At 37.9% G+C, this 26,611-nt stretch overlaps 1 pseudogene; it reads right to left on the bottom strand.

Annotated features, from left to right (window-relative positions):
* Positions 1-10,363: 10,363 nt before the first annotated feature.
* Positions 10,364-12,725, bottom strand: LOC131635207 (uncharacterized; annotated as a pseudogene).
* Between the last annotated feature and the right edge of the window lie 13,886 nt (positions 12,726-26,611).

Below are 26,611 nucleotides of genomic sequence, written 5' to 3'. Positions count from 1 at the left end.
TGTCTCCTGAACAATTTCCGGTCCAATCACGGCACTTTCGCCAGATTCATACCAACATAAAGGCGTTCTACACCTCCGACCATACAAAGCTTCAAACGGAGCCATACCAATACTCGAGTGAAAACTATTATTGTAAGTAAATTCGATCAAGGGTAGATAACTATCCCAAGCACCGCCCTTTTCCAACACACAAGCACGCAACAAATCTTCTAGTGATTGAATAGTTCTTTCTGTCTGTCCATCCGTCTGCGGATGATAAGCAGAACTCAATCTCAGCTTAGTACCCAAAGCCTTCTGCAAACTTTCCCAGAATCTGGATGTAAACCTTGGATCTCTATCCGACACAATACTCGAAGGAATACCATGTAAACTCACTATCCTGTCAATATACAATTGAGCCAGCTTCTCCATTGGGTAATCCATTCTCATTGGTATAAAATGGGCAGACTTTGTCAACCTGTCTACAATAACCCAAATAGCTTCACAATTCTTCACCGTCCTCGGCAAACCGGAAACAAAATCCATAGATATACTATCCCACTTCCATTCCGGAATAAATAACGGCTGCATAGCTCCATACGGTTTCTGATGCTCAATCTTCGACTTCTGGCAAGTCAGACAAGCATAGACAAATTCAGCTATTTCCTTTTTCATTCCAGGCCACCAAAACAGCTTCTTTAAGTCGTGATACATCTTGGTAGCACCAGGATGAATACTCAATCCGCTACGATGTCCTTCTTCAAGAATACTCTTCCTCAATTCGGCAACATCAGGAACACAAACACGATTACCAAACCTTATTATACCATTCTCGTCGATTCTGAATTCACCTCCTTTATCTTGATTAATCAGAGCCAACTTATCAACTAACTCTACATCAGTCTTCTGACCTTCTCGGATTTCCTCCAGAATACTATTAGTCAGCTTCAGCATACCCAATTTAACACTGGTAGGAGTGTCTTCACATACCAAACTCAAATCTCGGAATTGCTCAATTAAATCCAATTCTCTCACCATAAGCATAGACATATGCAAGGACTTCCTACTCAATGCATCGGCAACAACATTTGCTTTACCCGGATGATAATTCAGTTCAAAATCATAATCCTTGAGGAATTCTAACCATCTTCTTTGTCTCATATTCAACTCTTTTTGGTCAAAGAGGTACTTCAAACTCTTGTGATCACTAAATACTTCAAACCTTGAACCATATAGGTAATGCCTCCACAACTTCAACCAAATACCACTGCTGCCAACTCTAAGTCATGAGTCGGATAGTTTCTCTCATGCACCTTGAGTTGCCTCGACGCATAAGCGACTACCTGTTGATTCTGCATTAGTACACCTCCTAATCCTGACAACGAAGCATCACAATACACAACAAAAGACTCCGCCGGATTCGGCAAAATCAAGATCGGCGCACTAGTCAACCTCTTCTTCAACTCTTGGAATCCTTCTTCACATTTCGAATCCCAAACAAACGCTTGACCCTTCCTAGTCAACTTAGTTAACGGTAATGCTAACTTTGAAAAACCTTCAATGAACTTTCTATAGTAACCCGCCAGACCAAGGAAACTACGGATTTCGGAAACTGACCTCGGAGCTTCCCACTGAGACACTGCTTCTACTTTCGTTGGGTCAACGGCGATACCATCCTTAGAAATTACATGCCCAAGAAAGCTCACTTCGTTTAACCAGAACTCACACTTTGACAGTTTCGCGTAAAGTTTCTTTTCCTTCAATAGTTCCAATACCACCCTAAGATGATCGGCATGCTCTTTTTCATTCTTAGAATATATTAAAATATCATCAATGAATACTAATACGAACTGATCCAGAAAAGGATGGAAGATTCTATTCATATACTCCATGAAAACCCCCGGCGCATTGGTTACTCCAAATGGCATCACTGTATATTCGTAATGACCATACCTCGTTCTAAATGCCGTTTTCTGAATATCGTCCGTCTTCACCCGAATCTGATGATATCCCGACCTCAAGTCAATTTTGCTGAACACACATGCTCCAACTAGTTGATCCATCAAGTCATCAATCCTCGGCAAGGGATACCGATTCTTGATAGTAACCTTGTTGAGTTGTCTGTAATCCACACACAACCTCATTGAACCTTCTTTCTTCTTCACTAGCAACACCGGTGCACCCCACGGTGACACACTAGGACGAATGAATTCTTTTTCCAGTAACTCTTCCAGTTGACTCTTCAATTCTGCTAATTCAGATGCCGACATACGATACGGCGCCATCGACACAGGACTAGTCCCAGGGACTAACTCAATAGCAAACTCTACCTCCCTCTCTGGCGGTAACTCTCTTACATCTTCTGGAAAGACTTCTGGAAATTCACATACTACTGGTAAATCGCTACTCACTGCTTTCTTCTTCACTTCCATGGATGCAATCAACATAAACACGGCATCTCCGTCCTTCATTGCTTTATCCACTTGTCTAGCCGTCATCTCTAAGTCCTCAACAATGACGTCTTCAGAGAAAATAACCGTTTTCGTGAAACAGTTGATATGAACCCGATTAAATTGCAACCAATTCATACCCAAGATAACATCAAGTTGTTCCAACGGAAGGCACACTAAGTCCATTCCGAATTCTCTACCAAAAAAATCAATTGGACAGTTCAAACAGGCAAACGAAGTAGTCACTGAACCCGACGCAGGAGTGTCAATGATCATACTTCCATGAATATCAGATATTTCCAAGTTCAGACGTTTAGCACAATCCAATGAAATAAACGAGTGAGTTGCTCCAGTATCTATTATTGCAATTAAAGGAGTGCCATGGATAAAACACGTACCTTTAATCAACCGATCATCTGGAGTAGTCTCTGAACCAGATAAGGCGAATACCTTACCACCAGCTTGATTCTTCCTCGGCTTAGGACACTTAGGACTGATATGACCTTCTTCCCCGCAGTTGAAACAAGTTACAGTGTTCCCTTTGCACTCAATAGCAATGTGACCTGCCTTCCCACATCTATAGCACTTCTTTTCCTCACTCTTGCATTCGTGAATGCGATGTCCAGGTTCTCCACACTTGAAGCACTTGATAGGGGCACTAGAGTCTCCCCCACTAGGCTTCTTCCAACCTCCAGCCTTCTGGTTACCCTTACCATACGGCTTACCACGATCCATATGCTTTTTCCCTTTCCTGTCGACTAACTCGCGAGAGTGCGACGACTTCAGCTTAATATTGTCCTCTTCAAAGATTCGGCTGCAGTCAACCAAATCGACAAACCTGCGAATCCTCTGGTATCTGATACCCTGTTTAATCTCATCGCGGAGACCATTCTCAAACTTAACACACTTCGAGAATTCACTAGCCTCATCATTATTGTAGTGGACATAATACTTTGCTAGCTCCACAAACTTAGACGCATACTCTGGCACAGTCATGTTACCTTGTGTCAGCTCCAAAAATTCAATCTCCTTCCTGCCTCTAACATCCTCAGGAAAGTACCTCCGCAAGAATTCTCTCTTGAACACAGCCCAAGTGATTGCAACACCTGCAGCTTGCAGTTCGTCCCTACTAGCCATCCACCAATCATCAGCTTCTTCAGACAGCATGTGAGTCCCATATCTCACCTTCAGATTTTCGTCACAATCAATCACCCGGAAGATCCTTTCAATCTCTTTCAACCACTTCTGGGCGCCTTCGGGATCGTGAGTGCCTTTGAACAACGGAGGGTTGTTCCTCTGAAAACTATTCAGCTGCCTGTCAGCACCAATTCCAGCTCCATTGGCATTCCCTCCCAGCACACCAGCAATCATGCCCAGAGCCTCAGCGATAGCATCATCGTTTCTTCCTCCTCTTCCGGCCATTGTTCTGCTAAATATCAAACAATATCTATTAGAACAAGAAGTATCGACAGTGTCAACCTTACACTAATCGCATACGAGGGATTAACCGACACTAAGACTCTGACTCAAACGACCGACAATGCTCTGATACCACTATTGTAACACCCTTCTAATACCCCGCATAAATAATAAATAATAATCAGAGTAAACATGAAAAAGGGCATTACAACTTCCAAATAATTTAACAATAATACTCATGTCATGCCATAAAAGAGAACGTCAATCGAATTTATTCAGATCATCATGTTTAACACAGCGGAATTATCTTTAACATCTGAATAACAAACAGCCAAGTCACAGACTTAAGGCGTTAACATAAAATCCATCCAAAAACAAAAGTTTAACAAGTAACTCTAAACGACGCCCCCAGTGTTACACGACCAGAGCATGACACGGACCCAACTGACTCTAACGAACTACTTGACGAGCTAATCCTCACCAAGTACGAGAGCTACTCCTTAATCTGAAAAATAACAACAGTAAGGGTGAGTCTCATTCACATTTAACTAATGTTATAAGATATAGATAATAAAATATCATTTCACATGCAATTCACCCAATTACAGTTATGATCAGATTCAAAACATACAATCAGTAAGCAACCAACCAAATTAACACATATTATAACATTGGACAATCTTCCATTCATGTTATAACATCAAAACAGTCTAATGCAATGCAACTACATGCATGTGGTACCAAAATCTGGGATAACCCAACTCACCGACCCACCATCGTCAAGGATACGGCAACACCCACTCACTAATTCCACACAATGGGAATTAGCTACTACTGATCCACCATCTTCAAGGACCAGCCACAAATGATTATGAATGCATGCATCAACCATAACATGCTCATCACCCACATACATCAATTAATGTCATAATCATCAATAAAATACATATTTCATACCAATAATACATGTATAATAAACACCAGTTATAACCACAACAACATACAGGTAAGACGTTCATTAGTGTACCTATAAACATATTCCACCACAACAAATAACATCGGTGTTTTAAAAATAATTCAGGCCACAACTCAAAACACCATTTAAGTATATAAATTATTTGATTAGCTTCACTGTGCTCGAAACGGCACCAAAATCCGGTTTACGGTTTAAAAGTTACACCTCTTTAAAACTTTTCAAAATGGACAGTCGCAACAACTAACAGCACGCGGCGCCACACACGGTTCGCGGCGCGGAACGAATAGGAACAACGCCTTCGCGGCGCAAACAAGGTTTCGCGGCGCGGAACGAGAAGAAACTACGCCTTCGCGGCGCGGCCATACCCTCGCGGCGCGTACTGAGCACAACAAAACTTCCTGGCCTTCTGCCACGCAGTTCGCGGCGCCAACTCCTGGACGCGGCGCGAACTGGCGATTTCCTGCGCTCCGAATAGCAGAAAACAGCCTGCGATTTCGTCCCCCTTTCACCGAATCACTACCAAACCAATCTCATTCCAACCAGATTTCGCATACAGTGAAATAACACATATTATAACACATTTATAATACATTCAAACATCCAATTATCACCAATACATGATCAATATAATCATTATGCATCAATCCTCCCAAAACCTAACAATTCTACAACCTAAGCATAACCCAATTGATCCGAATAACATGATCAAATCCTATCCTACCACCTATAATCCCATAATAGAAGATAAACGGAAGAGTCCCCCCTTACCTGAAGGTTGATTCTTCGTTCTTCCTCGGTCGCACTTCTCCGCTCCTCTTCTCTTTTCACGTTCAGACTTCTTTTCCCAAAATGCTGTAACCTTCTCTATTCCACAACTCCTCCTATTTTATTAAAATTGAAATAAAATTGTTTTACTTAGTAATAGGGCCTACTAATGCACCCCCTTCCTTACTAACCACAACTCAAGCCCAATTGTTTAATTCCTCATAATTCAATTAATTTAATTAAATTAAATTATGAAAATAAGTGGAGTGTTACAAGTATCGTGGGTGTGCAGGGGCGCTAATGCTAGATCCGTGAGCCATGTGTAGCAAACCAAAATAATTGTTAATAGTGTGGAACACTGGGATCGAACCCAGGTTCCTAGAGCCACGCATCTTTAACAATTGCCAACCATGCTACATTAATCATCTGCACGTAAAATACTTTTGTATTAATAAGAATGAAAATAAAATAATAAATCTAAAATTCAAAGGAGAAGTCAAGCTGGGCCCCCCTGATTGCACGCGCGAACCAATAGGAATTTGGAGAGACATTCTGAGTTGTTGACGGCCAATCAGATTGGGAGAGAGAATCAGTCTTTGTTGACTGTCCAACAGAAAGGTCACACGCGTGGTCCTTGGTATGCCACGCTGGTCTTCAGCTTCTTCAACCTTCTTACCTGCGGAAACACCTGCGGGTTTTTCCACAATTTTTCCTGCGTATTTTCCCGTGTTTCGTCTTCTCCCATGGCAATGATTCGAAACCTATAAAAACACGATCAAACAAAACAAGTAATGACCCAGACCTCCTAATTAAGGTCCCCTGAACTGATTAGTGTTATTAGTTTGGGTTGAATGGTCCTAAAACATGGAACACGAACATGCTCCTTCTTTGTGCCCTAACCATGGCAGCTCTCGCTCCATTCATTAAAGCCTTGCTCCATTGATCCAAACCTTAATAAAATCATGCTAGGAACTCAAAGGAATGATTAGATCCCATCAAAGCATGGTAATATGCGTAAAACGAAAGTTTAATATTGAAGAAATATGAAGAATCGTGAGAGGTGAATTCAAGACAGCTTGGGATGCATATAATGATCAGTACCTACCTTCTTTTACCTCAGAAAGATTATACAATGCTTAGGATTGATTGAGGAAGGCTGCCACCAAACTTCTTTGTAGCCCTAGTTTTTTTATATTTTGGTAATTCAAAACCCTAGTTATTCCTTCCTATTTTCCTCCTCTATTATGCTGCATCTTTTGTGTATATATGCAAGAGCAATTTAGGTCAAACAATGGGCTTGGATCCCTTGTATTTGGAGAAAAATAATTTTATTGAAAATTCATGTAATTCTTTCCTTTTTTAGCCAAATATGATCTCAATATTTGCAAACTTGAAGACCACGAAATTTAATCAATTATATAGGTTAAATGTTGATGGAATTTAATTGGAAGAAGAAATCTTTGACTTGAAACCATTTATTTCATATTTTATATGTTTTATTAATGTTTAAATGAATAGAAATTCAAATAAATAAAAATAAATATCATAAAAATAAGATAAAAGGTTTAAGGGTCCTTATATGGGCCATGGTCACGTTTGAGATAGAAATATTAGGCCCATTTAGTCAAAAACTCAAAATTTATCACTTTGCCTTTTGTGTACTTTCTCAAAACTGCCCAACTTGTGTAGGCCATAACTCCTTCATTTTTTATTGTATGGAAGTGTACTTGAACTTTTTAAAAGGATTAAAGTGTCCTATAATGATGCTTTTGGTTTCATCTCAATTAGATATTCCATTCTCGAGTTATGAGGTTCGACCCAAAAGGTGTTTTCGTTGACTTTTTAGGAGGACCTGTAATGTATTGATCCATATCTCTCAAATGAAGCATTTTCAGACTTGGCATGTGAGAGACAAAGTTGTAGAGAATTCAATTTCCTTCAAATTGAGCTTTGGATGGGAAATTTTTGATGTTCCATGTGAGAGTTATGGCTGGTCAAAGTTTAGTTGACTTTTCCTATATAAACCCTAATTTAGAAACTTTTGAAATTGTTGATTTATGATATTTCCTTGATGAACCATGATAAATTCTTGATCAAATGGTGAATGATATTTCAATATGAGGATATTGACAAAAAATCAGGAGTTTTGACTGTACTTTGACCATAGTTTGACTTTTAGGTCAGTCAGTCGATTATTGATCGTTTGGGTCATTGAGAGAGAAATCTTTTGAATTAGGGCTTGAAACTTGGCATGATAATTTATTTGAATCATATGAGAGGCCATGGAGTCCATTGGAGGTATCAGAACCTGAATTTTCTCTGAAAAGATCAAAAACCCTAGTTTAGAGGCTGTTGTTTAGGAGAGTACAGTCAGTCAGGTCTTGAGCGTCTGATATTCAAATGAGCTTGAGTATAAAATTGTGATGGGCAAATTTTGGGGTATGACAGCGTCCATCAGTTTTTTGAGGAAGTTGGGCGTAGAAAAATATTGTGCTTTATACTTATACCACCAATGGGCAAATTCATTGGAATGGAAAAAGGAAGTTTTAAATTTGAACAAAGGTAGTTCAAGATTTTGAGTAGTTCAGTGAAAATGAAGACACTTAATGTGCTCTTTAGCAATCAATTATCGACCAGTCTAGACGACAGCCTGATCATGGGAGATAAGGGATTTTTGGAGCATTTGGCTAAGGCCAAATTTTCGGGCCACCACATTTGGCTGGTAACTCGCGATGCCATAACCTTTAGACACATAGTTAATTCGAAAGGGTAGAAAATTAGGAGTCAAGAATGCTCTCCATACAACATTCAATATAGCAGCCAGTTTAGGACTAACACTAGGGAATGAATATTTAAACCAGGCAGGGCTGACAATTCTTTTCACAAACGGGGCCATAGTTAGCCTCAACGAAGGTAGTAGTTTCAATGAATAAATTTATATACTTCACGAAAATGTACATGCTAGAAGTTCCGTGAGGGGTAACCAGGGATAGCTATTTGAAATGATCCAGGGCATAACAGAAAATAAGAAAGCCAAAGAGTGAGGAAAGCGACATGTTCCTCATCAAAGACGCCGAGGATGTTTATGACATGATGATTTGTGATATAGTGTTTAAAGATGGCACGATCAAAGTTAAATGTGAGTTGAGTCGACAAACTCGGGTCGAAGGTTTCACCTGGTGGAAAAAGGCCAGTGATGGCCGCCACGTCGAAGAGGGTTGGAGTAAACATTTCATAGAGAAGATGAAAAGTGTTAGTCGAACCTTCCCAAAATAAAATCAATGTCGTAATCATACCAGGGTTGATTCTATTGACACTCCTCGATAAGTGGATCGCGTCAAAGATACCGGTCGCTTCCCAATGCGATTTCTTCTTGCCTTGGAATTTTTCCAGCCAAGCCAAATAATATGGTACCTGGAGTCAGCATTGAACAAAAAGCCCTAATAGTAGGGTCTAGAAACTTCATATCAAGAGGGTTTTCTTGATCAAAGACAAGAGGTTTAGCGGGAGTAAAACAAGGAAAGAAGGTTTGAACTTGCCTGGGATCAGTTTTGCAGGTTGAATACGGTCCATGGAAGGCGAAAAGTTCCCCAGAGACTATAAAAGGGATAAGCATTTGTTTATGCCAAATATCAACCTGGCTTGACTCGGTAGACGGTGGTTGCAGAACGAGTGGTAGGTTTGCGTCATCTTCAAGGGAAAAAGCCACAAGATTGTTACCAGTATTGACGGGAGTAGAAGCAGGAATGAGCAAATGGAAGAAGAAGGATACTAGTAACCGTCAACGGTTATTTATATGTATTATCTATTCAAGCAAACTATTGTATTCAGTTTGAAAGGACGCAATTTATTACATTGAAAACATTACGCTCAAAGTATCCACCTTTAAGAGAGAAATGAGTTTCACTGTTTGCAATGTATGTTTGCTTCCTCTATTTTAATTCAAAGCAATTTCCAGTCTTTTCATTTTGAGTCTTTTTTGTTTTGTTTACTTTGTTTCTTCTTTGCAATTGCCTTGTTCTTTTGCATTTCTTTATGTCGTTCGTTCTTGATCACTGATTCACATTAAAAATTCAACACTAAGTCTAATATTCTTGTAGTCGATCCTGCAAGTAAATCTTTAATAAGAGGTTAGATATTATTCGCTATAAACAAGGGGGTTAACAACACATATAGACGAAATAGAAAGAGATGAAGAATATCAAGTTGCATAATCTCATTCATGAGTTAGTCAGAAGGTATAACCAACTTAACTCCATATATAGCTCTTCATGTAACGACTTTTGAAGATAATGAATGCATATTTGTCTTTCTCCTTCTTCTCTTTTCATCTATGTGTTTCATGTTTTACACCTCTTTTATGATTTACAAGTTTGATAGCTCATCACTCAAAAGCTCTTCAAATTATAGTTATTTTATAAGTTTTCACAATGCATACTAGTATATGTTTATTTTCACGCACTGTTTGTATGGTGTACAATTGGTGAGCATAATATAGAGATTCATTCAGTTTTTCTTGGACCTGGTCTCTTATTGAAGGAGGCAAAATAAAGATTAGTAAGTTGTAAATTACATTAGACCATTTGGAATAATATAAATGAAAATATATCATTGATAAAGACAAAATAAATCATAATCAAACATCTGATAAAATTGTATCAAGTACAAAATTCTAGAGGAAAATATTTGATCATTAATGCTCTTTGCTATGTCTAAGAATTGGCTGATACCATGGTTTTTGTTGCACTGCAATGCAACAGTGATGATATTTCTTTTATATGTTTTGTGAATACTTAAAATGATTTTCCTCCGCAATAGCGGCAACGCGACCAACAACCGCAAAAGCAACTAACACAACCATAATGACTCGCCACAACCCCAGTGAATACCACCACAGCTGCATCCATAACAGCATCGGAAATTTAAAATCAACGATGAGACCTTTCGTTAAAGCAGAAGTTGAGGTCAAAGAAGCTTTTAAAATACCGAGACCCTGCAACATATAAACAATCCAAACATTGTAATAATAAATGCAAAATACCTTTACTGGCAATGGATGATAATGTTAGAAAATCGGTATGATAATCCTGGATATCTTCGAAGAATCGTGTTCGTTCACTTTCCGAATAAAGTATTTCAACCCTATTCTTGTCTGGGTTCACAAAATCTTTTCGGGGATAATTCTAGAAGAACAATCTGTTTTCTGACAATAGATAACAGATCAGAATGTAGAGAGGAAGTATATATCGTATCCTAAAATCGAGGCCAAATGACTCCTTATATAGGAGACTAATAACAGAAAACGAACAGACATGCCTGTTCGGAAACAGAAAATGGTCATGTCTGTTGGGAATGGGTACAACTATTCAAACGAAATTTTCGAACGGGGCGCTGCCCCGCACCCCGCCAGGGGCTCTGCCCCTTGGACCCCGGTAGGGCGGTGCCCCTTGGACCCCGACGGGGCGCTGCCCCGCACCCCTCCAGGGGCTACGCCCTTGGAACCCCGTTTCTATTATTCGTATTCAGTTACACGTTTTGCTCGACGAGCGTGCACTCCGCACTACCCTAACTCGTTTCAAACTTAACGCATAATTGCATTGGCCTATAGTAAATCACATTACTACCAAAATACATTGATGATACTAAAATCACCAACAAATAATGCTAAGATAAGTGTTTTACGGAGATAATTTACCTCCTTTAGACCAATTTTAACAACTCTTTCCTCCACATCCAACAGAGGAACATTTAAACGATTCAAATACCAAATAGCATTGAAGGATGACATCGGAGTTACAACCAAATTATCTGTTACCATAAACATGGACGAACATGAACCTTTTTCAAATTTGCCAGAAATCGATGAATTTGAAGTTGAAAACTTCAAAGGTAGAACACTATCCCCATGATAACCCCCATATTTTTCCAAAGTGGTAACAGCTCCAACAAAGCATGATTTAACTAGATGCTTACTTAGTTTTTCTTTCACAATCTGGTTACTGAGTTCGAATTGTGCGGCAACAAGAGGCTTACTTAGCTTTTCTCTCACATCCTGTGACACTAAATACATATCTTGACTCAACATCGGAACACTTTTGTATAAATTATTAATACATTCTAAAGAAGAGACTCCTTCAAGCATATGCAACACTCCTCCTAAGGGAAAAGTTTGGAAACTGAAAACAAAGTCAATAAAATCTGCTCCTGCTTCAGCAAACAAAATCTTTCCAGTTGATTTTTGTCTCACTAGTTTCACAGACATCTGCCTACCCTTGTCGGATGTCACCTCTCCAATCTTAAATTCAGTTTGGTATCGATTTCTAAGCTTGACTGGGAAATGTTGTTTTTTAAAGATGAAATCTGTCAAAGGTGTCTTTGAAGTCAATGACAACTTGAGAATATCAACTACCTGTAAAACAAAATGATGAATAAATAATTAATGAGAGAAAAAAAAATCAAATACAAGATGAGAGTTACAAAGATCGACAGTAGCATGCATACCTCTTTTTTGGTGATTTCGACATGTTGTTCTACAAAGGCTTCAAAGTTGGTGATTTTATGCTTCTGATGTAGATGTACAATCGATCCAAAAACATTAGGTCTCACATAAAGATCATCAAATATGATAAATGTAGCGTATTCCTTAACAAAGCCATTTTCTAAACTCTGACAATCTGGTTGTGAGGATGGAGATACAGCTCTATTCATTACTTTTCCAAGCTACACTTTTGATTCTTAAATAATAGGCTAAATTGGTTCCGATTACAATTCGAATTCTTACAGATGAAATACTGTATAGGTTCAGTTTCAGTGTCATCTATGTTGAGTTTGAGTTTGTGGCAATAAGCTTCCGTTGAGTTTCTAGGATTGAGTAGCATTTCCTTGCATGCATACTGTTCATCAAGATCTACTATGCTTTGATAGAGTGAACTCAAGCTTCCAAATGGAACTGCTTCAATATTTGAGTCTTTAGCCACAAGTCTTGTAATAGTCCCTAATGGCAATGTTAAGAAACTGAAGAGAGCGTCAACGAAATCCTTCCCAGCCTCAGCATAAAGAACCTTGTTGCTTTCTCTGTCCACCATAACTCTCAGTTGAACCTTGTAAAATTGTTCAACTGATTGAGTTGCTCCCATATTATTGTGATTAAACAATTGCAGAAATAAACCAATACCAATAATTATTATATGATTATCTTCTTTCTTTTTAAACTAGTGGAAAATATGGATACTACTTGAAGTTGTTGTATTTTCTAGGTAGCAGATGATATTGAAAAGGTGGAATATGCGGAGTAACTGCATTACATTACCCATCTTAATTATTATAGCAATAAATTTTTGATAATTAGATATTTAATCTATTTGGATGCATTGATTATGCATAACTTCATATGAGTAACTTCAACGAAAAGCCAAACTTACAAAATTCTTCTACACTTTTTTCTTGACAATTTTTTGGTATACACTTTCGAAAAGAAACATTTGCATAGTAATTAATGTTTCAAATTTATTATTTTTTTCATCTATATAAATTTTTCATTCCAAATTAATGAAAGTGGTTTTGGCAAAAAAAAAAAATGAAAGTGGATGTTAATTTATCTTGTTTTTATCTATCATACGAGAAATAGGAGAAAAGACATTTCTTTTCTAATTCCAAAATAAGCCAGGTAGCTAACTTCAAAAATCTCCCCATTGATTTCCCAAATATTCTATTTTACTAATTTATTTTATTGGTTTTTTTTTCACGATAAAAAATGGTTCTACAATTTCACAAAGGTTTTTATCGTTTCTTCACAAACGGTTATTCTTCCATATTCTCATCCTCCATCTTCCACATTCAAAAACTGTTTCAATCATTACTCTAAGATATATAACCGTCGATACTTTCACTTTCAAAGCATCACTCTCCCTCTTCTTCTTCTTCCTTATACCTCTGAACTTCTTTCTTCTTCCTCTTTTTTTTCTTCTTCTTCTTCTTCTTCCATCTTCCTCTATTTCTTATTAAACCAAATAGAAACAAGCGATAATATGTGACATCGATTTATGATTTCAAAAACAAATCCAAATCTTCTATCAACAATCTCACTACCTCTTATTCTTATTCTCCCTTCTTGCTTTTTTTTTTGTGTTTTATATTCGTAATGGTTATCATTGACGGTGTTTTTTTTGTGATTTAGGTTTAGGTTTTTTGTGTTTTAATTTAGGTTTTATATTATTTCCATTAGTATATTTGCTTTTAAGTTGAGAGTTAGAGTTTGCTAGTGATTTTCGTAGTTATAAATGTTTACAGGAATCATGCCGAGGATGACATAACATTTTCTGACGACGGTGAAGATGATTATCTAAAGGGGTTTCATATTTCTATAAGACATATGATTTTGGTGATGTGAAAGGCATGAATTGATCTGTTGTGCACGGTAAGGAAATGTTTAGTTTCTGATAACATAAACGCAAAAGTGAAACAATAAAATAATTGATAATGCTTTTGTTGACACTGTTGTGTTTGTTAATCGGTAGCTTAGTTGTGTTTTTATTATAGATGTCGTGTTAGCTAGCATATAGCTTTTGAAACATGAAGGTGAGAAATAAAATACTCTTCAATTGCATGATATCTACTTATATCACATGTGAAGTCTTCTGGTTCATCTTTGTCGATTATATTAGTCAAAGTTGATTGCTTGGTGGTCTTTGCAGTTGGGTGCTCTATGGTTCGGAGTAGCTTGGAAGCTAGCTTCGTCGATGTTTCGTTGTCCCAGTTTTTTCTCTTAGTGGAAACTTTATATATTGTTTTGCATAACTGAGTAGTTATTTTTATTTTCTAGGTATCTAAAAAGCAATACCATTGTGATGAATGTGGCATATGTAGGTCCAAAATTTTCTTATTCTTTAATACTAATACTTCCATTTTGGTTAATCATTTGTATTTTATAATAATAAAAAAAAACTGAAAGAAAAGAGAACTCATTCCACTGTAACAAGAGTGTGTCAAGGTACATCAGTCTGCCCTTTTAATCGCATTTATGTTATTTTGGATGATTTGTCATGTTTCAGTCCGATTCTTTTTTGGTTTGTCTACAATAAAGATGTTGCGTTTTTTGTGAATGTTGAAAACATGCATTTTCTGAAAGTGAGAAGCATAAATTGTGTTAATTCTCTAAGCTTATATGATTGGCATTAATTTTAGTAAAACAAATTTGACAACAACATGTTAGATAGAATGTTCAAATTGCAGGATGTATATGTTGGACTTATCATCTACATCTGGAATAACATGTCAAACAAGACGTCATATGCAAAGATCATTCGACATTGTGACTGAGTGTTAAGTTGGGCTTTTGGATCGTGTTTAAGTTGTTACAGATGCAGAATATTTGGAGAATATTATGCACTATAATTAAGGATAAAATATTTTATCTGTTTTGCAGATTTTCATGGTTTCTAAATATGGAGAATATCTAGGAAGATTTGATTGGAGATCTAATTTTATGGAGAAGATTGTGCATATTTCTAGTAGTCTACTTGCTGCGCTTTGAAGCCCAAATCCAGACCAGATGTGTGCTATAAATAGCAAGCTACAAACTCATTGAAGAGCATAACTTACAGGATTTGGTTAGGCTTTGTTCTTTTTTATTAAGGGTGTCTTAATCGTGTATTGTTTGTAATTGACAATTTGTGATTTTGCCTCTGCTTCGACCACACCAATCCCGACTACAGACCTTATTCTCATTCCAAAGCGCATCATAAACAACATATATCGCATATCATCACATCATATTAGACATAAATCATAACAAAGCGACATCATCGATTCAACATTCCCGCCATACTTTTCATCAAATCATCACATAAAACCTACATCTACCTGGACCTAATATCAATCATAATAAACCTGATTACACCCCTTACCTCGATTATTAGCGATTGATTCTCTTCCTTCGCATTCTACGGGAATTCCTCTCTGGTTCTCTGTGCCTTAGCTCTCACTTAACGGCTTTCTCCAAAATTTCACGATCGTACAAAATGATATCTCTTTGTCTTATTTGGCTTATTATTATTTTACCCCTTAGACCCCTTTTATGATCTTCCTCTTATACCCTCACTTAACTCACCTTAACAATCTATTTAATTATTATTATTATTATTATTATTATTATTATTATTATTATTATAACTCCAAATAATTTAAACTAAATTACTTAAATCTAAATAACTCTACTTATCACCTTAATCCACCACTACCCCGTAACATACCCCACGCATATCATCATATGTCACACAAGTTCACCAATAATTCACAAATAAACAATTAAATAAATAATTCTAATTTTTTGGGGTGTTACAACATACGTGCGTTTTTTTATTTGTATACTATAATGTTTGGTTGATTTGTTCACTTTATTAGTACTACTTTTTACTTTAGGCTTAATACTATTTTTGGTCGCTTACTTATACCTCGGGATCCAATTCGATCCATTTTGTTTTAAAAAGACCAATTCAATTATTTTTTATTAAAAATGTGTCACACTTGTCCTTTTTGTTAGATCCGTTAGTCAAATTCAAAACTAATTGCCTAATGGCGTTGATGTGGTAGTTAGGTGCTGAGGTGGAGGAAATTTGATGCGCACATTAAGTTAGTGACTTGTCCTTTCTCATTTCATTTCATCTTCATTTCCTAACCCTAGCAGAGAAATGTGTGAAGAGATCTAAAGGCAACTACAAAGAAGGCGCCCACGTTGGAAGAAGCTTTGAAGACGAAGGAGAAAGATCAATTGAAGGTTGAGGCAAAATCGAAGGTATAAATGCCATTGAAGAACCTGTTCATACGGTTAGTATTAGTTTTTTGTTTAAGATTTTAGGGTTCTTAATGTTATGTGGTGTTATTGTAGAAATGAAATGTTACAATTTTAGGGTTTTAAATATTACAATGAAATGTGGTGATCTTGTAGAAATGACTGTTATAATTTTAGGGTTTTCAGTGTTATGATTTTAGGGTTTTCTTGTAGAAATAAACTAATATGAAATTTTGTTTTCTAAAATGTTATCTTGTGTTCATGCAGCAATGTTATGTATTTCCGGTGTTAGGATTTTAGGGTTTTCGCCCCCTGATCAAAATAATACATGTGTGTTGAATACTGATGTAAGCTCTGATGACAGTGAGGATGAGAGTTATAATTATGATAGTGCTTTAGAAATTGCTTTTAATGATTCTGATGATAGTGAAAATTATTATGAAGAAAAAATTGGTAATCTAATTGATTATCAGGAAACACTACGCCAAAATTAAGCTGTAGCAGCGCAGCTACTAAAGCGCTTTTAGACAAAAGCGCTCTCGTAGGGTTCGCTAAAAACAAATTAATAAACAAAGGGAAAATGATGAAAAAAAGCGCTATGGTAGGGGGGGTATGAGAGCGCTTTTAAAAAGCGCTCTGGTAGGGGGTGTATGAAAGCGCTTTTAAAAAGCGCTCTGGTAAGGGGGGGTATGAGAGTGCTTTTCAAAAGCGCTCTGGTAGGGTTGTCTATTAAAGCGCTTTTCAAAGCGCTGCTATAGGGGGGGTTTAATGAGAGCGCTTTTTAGTCAAAAGCGCTGGTATAGACCAGGCTATGAGAGCGCTTTTCAGAAGCGCTTTAGTAGCCTTTCAAAATTGAAATTAAAAAAAATAATAACAATCAGTATCGTTAATTTCTTTCTTCTCTCACGAAAATCGCTTATTCTTCTCAAATGATAAACCCTATCTTCTCACAAAATCGCTTCTAAACCCTACAGAAATCACGAAATCGTTTCTTCTCTCACGAAATCGCTTTTGAATCGCACGAAAAATAGCTTCTGAAATCGCATCTGGGTTTATATCTTCTTCTTCGGCATTCGAGGTATGTTTCTTCTTCGGCATTCTGAAATCGCTTCTACTGTAACTTGTTTTTGTTCATATAACTGAAGGTAACCTGGGTTTATATTCTTATGCTTATATGATTCGTCATTACGAAAAATACATTTTACAGAATCAATACATTTTACAGAATCAATTGATCACCCTAGATTAAGAGAAAATCTTGATTTTGTTTAATAATCTATTTTTACAGAATTAATTTGTTGTGTTGTTGTGTTGCTGTTTCTCTCACAAAGTCGTGTTGCTGTGTTGCTGTGTCAGTTGTGGTGCTAACATCTTCTTTTCTTCGTTTTCGGTAAGTGTTAATCCTATTAACATGCATATTCAGTTAACACCATTGGTTTTACTTTATCTTTTTGAGAATGAAAATGCTATCTTTATTCTAAACCATGATCGTTGTGCACTATGAGCATGTTTGAATGTAATACAAACATTTCAACTCTTCCTCTTGCTATTTTGTAAATTGAAAAAGGTGTCTTAGTTTGGTCTTGGATTTAATGTATGAGTTCATATTGATGTCTCTACTTTATTGCAACTTGGTTTATGGAATTCTACAAGTTTTGAAATGGATTGAACTATATTAAAACATGCTCATATATTAAATTGACTTTAAGAGATAAGAAGGAAATATCTATATTTATTTCTGAAATGAAATGAGATGGGAAACATTCACATTATTCTCTTTCAAATTTTACATTATTCTCTTTAAAATTTTTACTAGTGATTTCATTTTCAATATCCTCTCTTACTACTTTCTTTTAATGGTTACGTCCATGGTTGAGTTTACTTTCATGTGAATTGTGCATATCTTCCTTTATATATGCAGTATGACTTATTTATTGGTTTCACCAACTTAATGGTTGAGTTTTCATTTAACAAAATTGTTGGTATGCTTCTGTTTTGTCTAGAAGGAAATAACTTGTATATAAATATCATGGAAGCTTATGATTTTCTTTTATTCAATATTCTCTGAATGAAATATGAATGTATGTGTCTGCACTATTCTGAAACTGTGTTTTATGGAATCTGATTTCTACTTCTAAAATCATTGTAGTTTGTGCTACAGTTTGCATATACTTCCTTCACTTTTATGATATTTGTATTTAACTGCATCGTGTGTGTGTTTAATTTTACAGTTACTTTGAAGTCTCTGGTTTCTACTTGTACAACTCCGATTCAAACCTACCATCTCCCACATCAAGTCTAACTCAGGTTACTATCCCTTTCTTCTTGCTTATAGTTTGTTATTTTCTGCTTATAGTTTATTGTTTATGTTTCTATTTAATATCAATTTAGTGTCTCTCAACCAATTTTTTGGTTTGTGGACTTATATTACCTTGAAATAAGGTAATGTCTTCTTTAAGAAATCGGGTATTCTGATTAGGTATTCTATTATGATGATAGCTATTTATTATCTTGACAGAATTCCTTAGTACCTGATAGAGAAACCAAGAAGCATTTGTTTAGCTTAATTAAGACATGGATAAGACATGGATGAATTCAAACCGATTGTCGAAAGAGTACGAGAAAGGGGTATGGGAATTCGTTGAGTTTGCGGTTGCGCACTCCAAAGACCCGCTTCGAATGCCGTGTCCTTGCTTAGGTTGCTTTTATGGGGGTAAGTTTGACGGGAATAAGTTGGCATCCCATTTACTACGGTTTGGAATTGATAGAAGTTATACATGTTGGACAATGCATGGTGAGAAAAGTAACGGGAATGCTGAGTCGAGTTGTAATAGGAAGTATGCTTCAAACGACGATTGCACAGACACATACGATTGCGATCGAGTCGAAGAGATTGCAGAAGCGCTTGAAGAAGATCTTGTGGATTGTCCCAAAATGTTTGAGAGGTTGGTAAGCGATGCAGAGAAACCGTTGTATGATGGTTGTTCAAAATTCACAAGATTGTCTGCGGTGTTAAAGTTGTACAACTTAAAGGCGGACAATGGATGGTCGGATAAAAGTTTCACATAGTTATTAGCCCTTGTGAAAGATATGCTACCAGAGGATAATGTTCTTCCCAATCGAACGTATGAAGCCAAAAAGATGTTGTCCTCTATTGGCATGAGCTATGATAAGATACATGCATGTCCAAACGATTGCGTTTTGTTTCGAAACGAGTATGCAGCGTTGAATGAGTGTCCTAAATGTGGTGCCCCTCGATATAAGAAAAAGTTGTCTCCTGCTAAAGTCTTATGGTATTTTCCTATAATTCCGAGATTTAGACGCATGTATCGTAGTGAGACCGATTCAAGACACTTGACTTGGCATGCAGATGAAAGAATTATTGATGGAAAGTTGCGACATCCGGCAGACTCACCACAATGGATGAAAGTTGATACTAATTATCCTGAATTTGGAAAAGAAGCAAGAAACCTTCGGTTGTCATTGTCTACTGATGGAATGAACCCGCATGGTATTCAAAGTATCTCGCATAGCACATGGCCTGTGATTCTTATGATCTATAACCTACCTCCGTGGCTATGTATGAAGCGTAAGTACATGATGTTATCTATGCTAATTTCGGGGCCTAAACAACCAGGGAATGACATAGACGTATACTTGGCACCCTTAATCGAAGATTTAAAGTTTTTGTGGGAGAACGGTGTGGAGGTTTACGATGGGTATAGGAAGGAAAGTTTCAACTTGAGGGCGATGTTGTTTGGAACAATTAATGATTTTCCAGCATACGGAAATCTATCCGGGTACAGCAATAAAGGTCAAAAGGCGTGTCCCGTTTGTGAAGATGAAACCGATACGACACGATTGGAGCTTTGTCAGAAGAATGTCTTTCTCGGCCATCGTAGATTCTTAAATTCTAATCATCACTACCGTGGGTGGAGAAAAGCATTCAACGGAAAGGCCGAACATGGTACAGCCCCGCCTTTTTTGTCAGGTGATCAAATTTTTGAAAAGGTGAAAGAAGTGAGCACTCAGTTTGGCAAGCCTTTTGCACATTCACTTGTCAAGGGTGGGTGGAAGAAGAAGTCAATTTTTTTGAACTTCCATATTGGAAGTCGTTGTACGTAAGAAATTTCCTGGATGTTATGCATATTGAAAAAAATGTATTTGACAGCGTCATAGGTACGTTACTCAATATACAAGGAAAGTCTAAGGATGGCCTTAACATAAGGAAGGACATGGTAAACATGGGAATGAGAACTGAATTGGGACCCGTGACGAAAGGAAGACGAACATATCTGCCACCTACTGTTTACACTCTATCTAGAAAGGAGAAGAAAACATTGTGTAAGTTCCTCAGTGAAGTTAAAGTTCCAGAAGGCTACTCTTCAGATATTAGAAGACTTGTGTCCATGAAAGACCTCAAGTTAAAGAGTTTGAAGACGCATGATTGTCATGTTATAATGGAACATTTTTTACCAATAGGTATATGTTCTATTCTGCCAGAAAAAGTAAGAAGCGCAATAACTAAGCTGTGTTTCTTCTTCGGGTCAATTTGCAGTAAGGTGGTCGATCCCGCGATCTTACCAACATTGCAAAAAGAGATAGTTGTTACTTTATGTGATCTTGAAATGTATTTTCCTCCCTCGTTTTTTGACATAATGGTTCATCTAGTCGTTCATCTTGTGAAAGAGACACAATTGTGCGGACCAGCTTATATGAGATGGATGTACCCTGCTGAATGTCATATGAAAATATTAAAAGGGTACGTGAAAAACAGAAGTCGACCGGAGGGTTGTATTGCCGAACAATACGTTGTTGAAGAAGCGGTTGAGTTTTGTACTGAATATTATTATACCATAGCCTAACTTACTCATCCTTTTTGCTCTTTTTCATTCAGGCGCAATCACATTAAGCCTGTTATCTCCACACACTTATAGCAGGACAACCGGTTAGTGACTCTGATCCTTTTGCACGGGGTTCCGGTACTTGCGTGGCATAACCCTTTGCTTACTCAGATGTAGTTGCGGGGGATCGGACCGTAATCCTCCCTACCAAGTTCAGCACCAGAAACCGCTGAACCAACTAACAAAGAGTTTTGAAAACTTTTTTTTTTTGAAGATTACACAACCGTTGGGTTAAGTGACCGGGTGAGGATCACCAAACTTAGAAGGTGTATTACCTTTTTCTTTTCTCTTTTTTTTTTCTTTTCTTTTCGGAACATTCACTTATATTCATCGGCTTCCTGCGTAAAGTGTGTGAGAGATGGTGCCGACTGCTGAAATAAACTACTCAAGAGCTGTCAAAGAATGAGAAATTAAGGCTAAAACATAATAACAAATTCAAATCAATTTCCGTATGCAGGAGACTTACGGTGTTAGAACGATACCGATCTTGTGAACTTTTCCCAAGTCTCCGCAAACCCGACTCAAATCAGTGTGTAGCCTAAAACTTTCAAGAAGATGCATTTTTTATTGAAATTAAACAAAATACTAACACACAAAAAACAAATAAAACACACAATTTCCTCCCCCACACTTAAACTAAGCATTGTCCTCAATGAAAAGACATTACTAACAAAGTAGAGAGAAGGAAAGAAGGACTCCCTAATCAAGTTGCAGTGTAGTCAGGTGCTTCTAAAGAAAGCTCCTCTATGCTGACATTTTCAGGCACCGAACTTTCATGGAATAACTTCAGCCGCTGCCCGTTAACCTTGAAGACTTTGTCAGTACCTGCACTTTTTATTTCTACTGCACCATGAGGGAAAACATTAGTAACAACAAAGGGGCCAATCCATTTGGATCGAAGTTTCCCAGCCATAAGCTTAAGGCGGGAGTTAAACAGTAAAACCTGTTGGCCCACAGAAAATTCCTTCCTAGAAATCATTTTATCATGGAAGTGCTTAGTTTTTTCTTTATAAATCCTAGAGCTCTCATAAGCCTCTAATCTAAGCTCTTCCAACTGTTGCAATTGGAGTTTTCTTTCAATACCTGCTTGTTGCATCTCCAAATTACAACTCTTCACCGCCCAAAAAGCACGGTGTTCTATCTCAACAGGAAGATGACACGCCTTACCAAAAACAAGTCGATAAGGAGACATCCCAATGAGTGTCTTGAAAGCTGTCCTTTGAGCCCAAAGTGCGTCTTCTAGACGACGGCTCCAGTCTTTCCTGTTTGGCTGCACCATTTTCTCTAAAACCTGTTTGATCTCCCTGTTGGAGATCTCAGCTTGCCCATTAGTCTGTGGGTGATATGCAGTAGAGACTCTGTGCACAACTCCATACTTTCAGAGTAAGGCTTCCATGGTGCGGTTACAGAAATGAGTGCCTTGGTCACTTATGATAGCTCGCGGTATTCCAAACCTGCAAAAGATATTAGACCTGACAAACTCTGCAACAACTTTAGAATCATTAGTCCTAGTGGGGATAGCTTCCACCCACTTTGAAACATAGTCAACAGCAAGCAAAATGTAAAGGAAACCAAATGATACAGGAAAGGGACCCATGAAATCGATCCCCCATACATCAAATACCTCACAGAAAAGCATAGGATGTTGAGGCATTTCACTCTTGCGAGTGATGTTGGTACCTGCTATCTGGCACTCTTTACAAGTGCGATAAATCTCAAAAGCGTCCTTAAAAATAGTTGGCCAATAGAAGCCTGAATCAAGGACCTTTCTCGCAGTCCTTTGAGGACCGAAATGTCCGCCGACTTGAGATGCATGAGAAAATTTCAAAATAGATTCAATCTCATTGTCGGGGACACATCTCCTGATTACCTGATCACTACCAAACTTCCATAGATATGGATCATCCCAAACATAATATTTGGAATCACTCTTGAGCTTGTGAACCTGTGATCTAGATGCTCCTGTAGGAAAAACACCAGCAACAAGAAAATTAACAATGTCAGCAAACCAAAGAAACAGCTGCTCATCAGGAAAGTCATCCTTAATAGGAAAAGGATCTTCATCTCTCTCTATCCTGCTCAAGTGGTCATCCACTAAGTTCTCAGCTCCACTTTTGTCTTTAATGTCAACATTAAACTCTTGGAGCAGCAACATCCACCGAATCAATCTTGGTTTCGCGTCCGGCTTCTTCAGCAAGTACTTTAAAGCTGCATGGTCAGTAAAAACAACAACCTTGGAACCTAGCAAATAAGATCTGAATTTGTCAAGAGCAAAAACAATAGCTAGCAGTTCTTTTTCAGTGGTAGTGTAATTTGACTATGCAGAATCTAAAGTCCTAGAAGCATAGTAAATAACATGGGCAGCTTTGTCAACCCTTTGTGCAAGGACAGCCCCAACAGCATAATTCGAAGCATCACACATAAGCTCAAAAGGAAGTGTCCAGTCAGGGGGCTGAATGATGGGAGCGGAGGTCAATGCTTTCTTCAAGAAGTCAAACGCTTGTTTGCATTTGTCATCAAACTCGTAAGTGACGTCATTCTTCAACAAGTTCGACAGCGGAAGAGCTATCTTGCTGAAATCCTTGATGAAACGCCTGTAAAAACCTGCATGACCAAGAAAAGAACGAATCTCGCGAATGCAAGAAGGGTAAGGCAGTGTAGAAATCACATTAATCTTAGCAGGGTCAACAGAAATTCCTTTTTCAGAAATAATGTGACCAAGAACAATTCCCTGCTCAACCATAAAATGACACTTTTCATAATTCAACACAAGGTTAGTCTCGATGCATCTTTCTAAAATCAAGTTTAAACTGTTCAAGCATGCATCAAAAGAAGAACCATAAACAGTAAAGTCATCCATAAACACTTCCATGCAATTTTCAATAAAATCAGAGAAAATACTCATCATGCATCGTTGGAAAGTGCCAGGAGCATTGCAAAGGCCAAAAGGCATCTTCCTGTAAGCAAATGTACCGAATGGGCATGTGAAAGTGGTCTTTTCTTGATCTTCAGGTGCAATATGAATCTGAAAGTAACCTGAAAAACCATCAAGAAAACAATAATGTGATTTACCAGCTAGCCGTTCAAGCATCTGGTCAATGAACGGCAAAGGAAAGTGATCCTTTCTAGTAGCCTGGTTCAGTCTCCTGTAATCAATACAAACTCTCCAGTTGTTCTGGACTCTAGTGGGAACAAGTTCATTCTTTTCATTTTTTACCACTGTGAGTCCAGATTTCTTAGGTACAACCTGCACTGGACTCACCCACTTACTGTCAGAGATAGGATAAATGATACCTGCTTGCAAGAGTTTGGTTACCTCTTTCTTTACAACATCAAGAATCAAAGGATTAAGCCTCCTTTGGGGCTGCCTTACTGTTTTCGCTCCATGCTCAAGTAAAATCCTGTGCATGCACATCGAAGGACTAATACCTGGAAGGTCGGCTAATGTCCACCCGATTGCTTTCTTGTGCTTCTTCAATACCTGCAAAAGTCTGTCCTCTTGATTGAAATCAAGGTTAAAAGAGATAATAACAGGAAGTTTTTCATTATGCTCCAAGTAAGCATATTTCAGGTTCCCAGGGAGCTCTTTTAGCTCTAAGGACGGGGGCTGAATGATGGATGGAAGGCTTGGGGCAGCCGGGATGTCAAGAGCATCGACGGCAAAAACAGCCTCATCGGTAACAACTTCACCTGTAGGAAATGTATCAGGCTGCAAGGAAGCATCAATCTCAGCACAAAGGACACAAACATTAGTGTCAGTGCAGTCAGGACATGAATAATTATCATCAAAATCAGAGAGAGATGGAAAATCGAGTGCAAATAATTCAGAACAACTCTCATCAACTAATTCAGAAATCAACTCAATGTTAAAAACCGAATGCTCCTCCACGGGGTGTTTCATGGCATCAAAGATATTAAATTTTGCGACGATGTCACCAAATTCCATGGACATGGTTCCATCATCAACATCAACTTTTATCTTCGTCGTTTTCATGAACGGTCTGCCTAAGATGATGGGAGCTCTGCTTGACTTAGTTTCTCCTTCCATGTCCAGAATGTAGAAATCTGCAGGAAAAATTAAATCGTTAACTTGAACGAGGACGTCTTCCACTATGCCGGTGGGACGTGCATTGCTCCTGTTCGCCAGTTGAACGATTAAACCTGTATGCTGCATGGGACCAAGGCAAAGGTTATTATAAATAGAAGTAGGCATAACATTAATGCCCGCTCCTAAATCAAGCAAACAATTATCAAATTTCTTATCCCCGATGGTACAAGGAATAGTAAAAGTTCCCGGGTCCTTGCACTTTTGTGGCAAGACCTGAGAGATGGCCGAAACACTTTGTTCGGGCTGAATGAAAGCAGAGATGCTTCTTCCCAAGTTGACTCTGTCACTTCCTTTCACTTTTCTATTGTTTGTACAGAGATCCTTCAGAAACTTTGCATACCTTGGAACTTGCTTAATCACATCAAGAAGCGGAATGTTTACCGCTACTTTCCTAAACATATCCAGAATTTCTTTTTCTTTGTCTCCCTCCTCAATTCTTTTATTTTTCAGAACTCTATGTGGGAAAGGAACTGGTGGCACATACTCCTTTTCTTTATTTTTTTCAGTTCCGACCACAACAGAAGAAGGTGAAGAAAGCTCAGCTGGAGAAGGTTCAGATGGAGAAAGTTCAGAAGTTACCTCAATGAATTTTTTATTCTTTTCAGGGGCTGTTTCTGTAACTTTTCCGGATCGCAAAGAAATAGCGCTCACATTAGCATTAACAGTTTGTGCTGGAAGTTGGTTCGAACCTTGAGCTTGCATATTATTTATTTGAGTAGCAAGTTGTCCCATCTGTGTGGTCAAGGTCTGAATGCTAGTGTCGGTTCTTTGTTGAAACTGAAGGTTGTTCACGACCATTTGCTTAACAAGATCTTCCAAGGATGGTCCGGAAGTAGTAGCTGGAGGAGTGTGATGTGGCTGGGGTAATGGAACGGTAAGCTGTTGTTGGGAAGGCTGCTGATTTCCATATCGGAGGTTGGGATGATTCCTCCAATTGGGGTGATATTTGTTGGTAGACAAGTCAGGGGTGTTGTTGTACCTGTTCTGGTTGTAAAGGTTGGCTGCATAAGCTTGAGGCAGCTCGGTAACAGTATCATCTTTCAGAAGAGGACAAGTATCAGTGGGGTGATCATGAGCTGTACAAATGCCACATACAGTTGCTGTTTGAGGTTTCGCTACTGCAAGTTGTTTGACTAAAGCGGTCAGCTCATCAAGTCTGGTTTCTAAAGCTCTGTTCGAGGAACCTTGAATTTGATGTACACCCTTGGTTTGGACAGAATT

The sequence above is a fragment of the Vicia villosa genome, unplaced genomic scaffold, assembly GCF_029867415.1.
Source record: "Vicia villosa cultivar HV-30 ecotype Madison, WI unplaced genomic scaffold, Vvil1.0 ctg.001445F_1_1, whole genome shotgun sequence".
Classification (NCBI taxonomy): Eukaryota; Viridiplantae; Streptophyta; class Magnoliopsida; order Fabales; family Fabaceae; genus Vicia; species Vicia villosa.
Note: the sequence above shows the minus strand (reverse complement) of the source record. Positions and strands in the feature narration are given on the sequence as shown.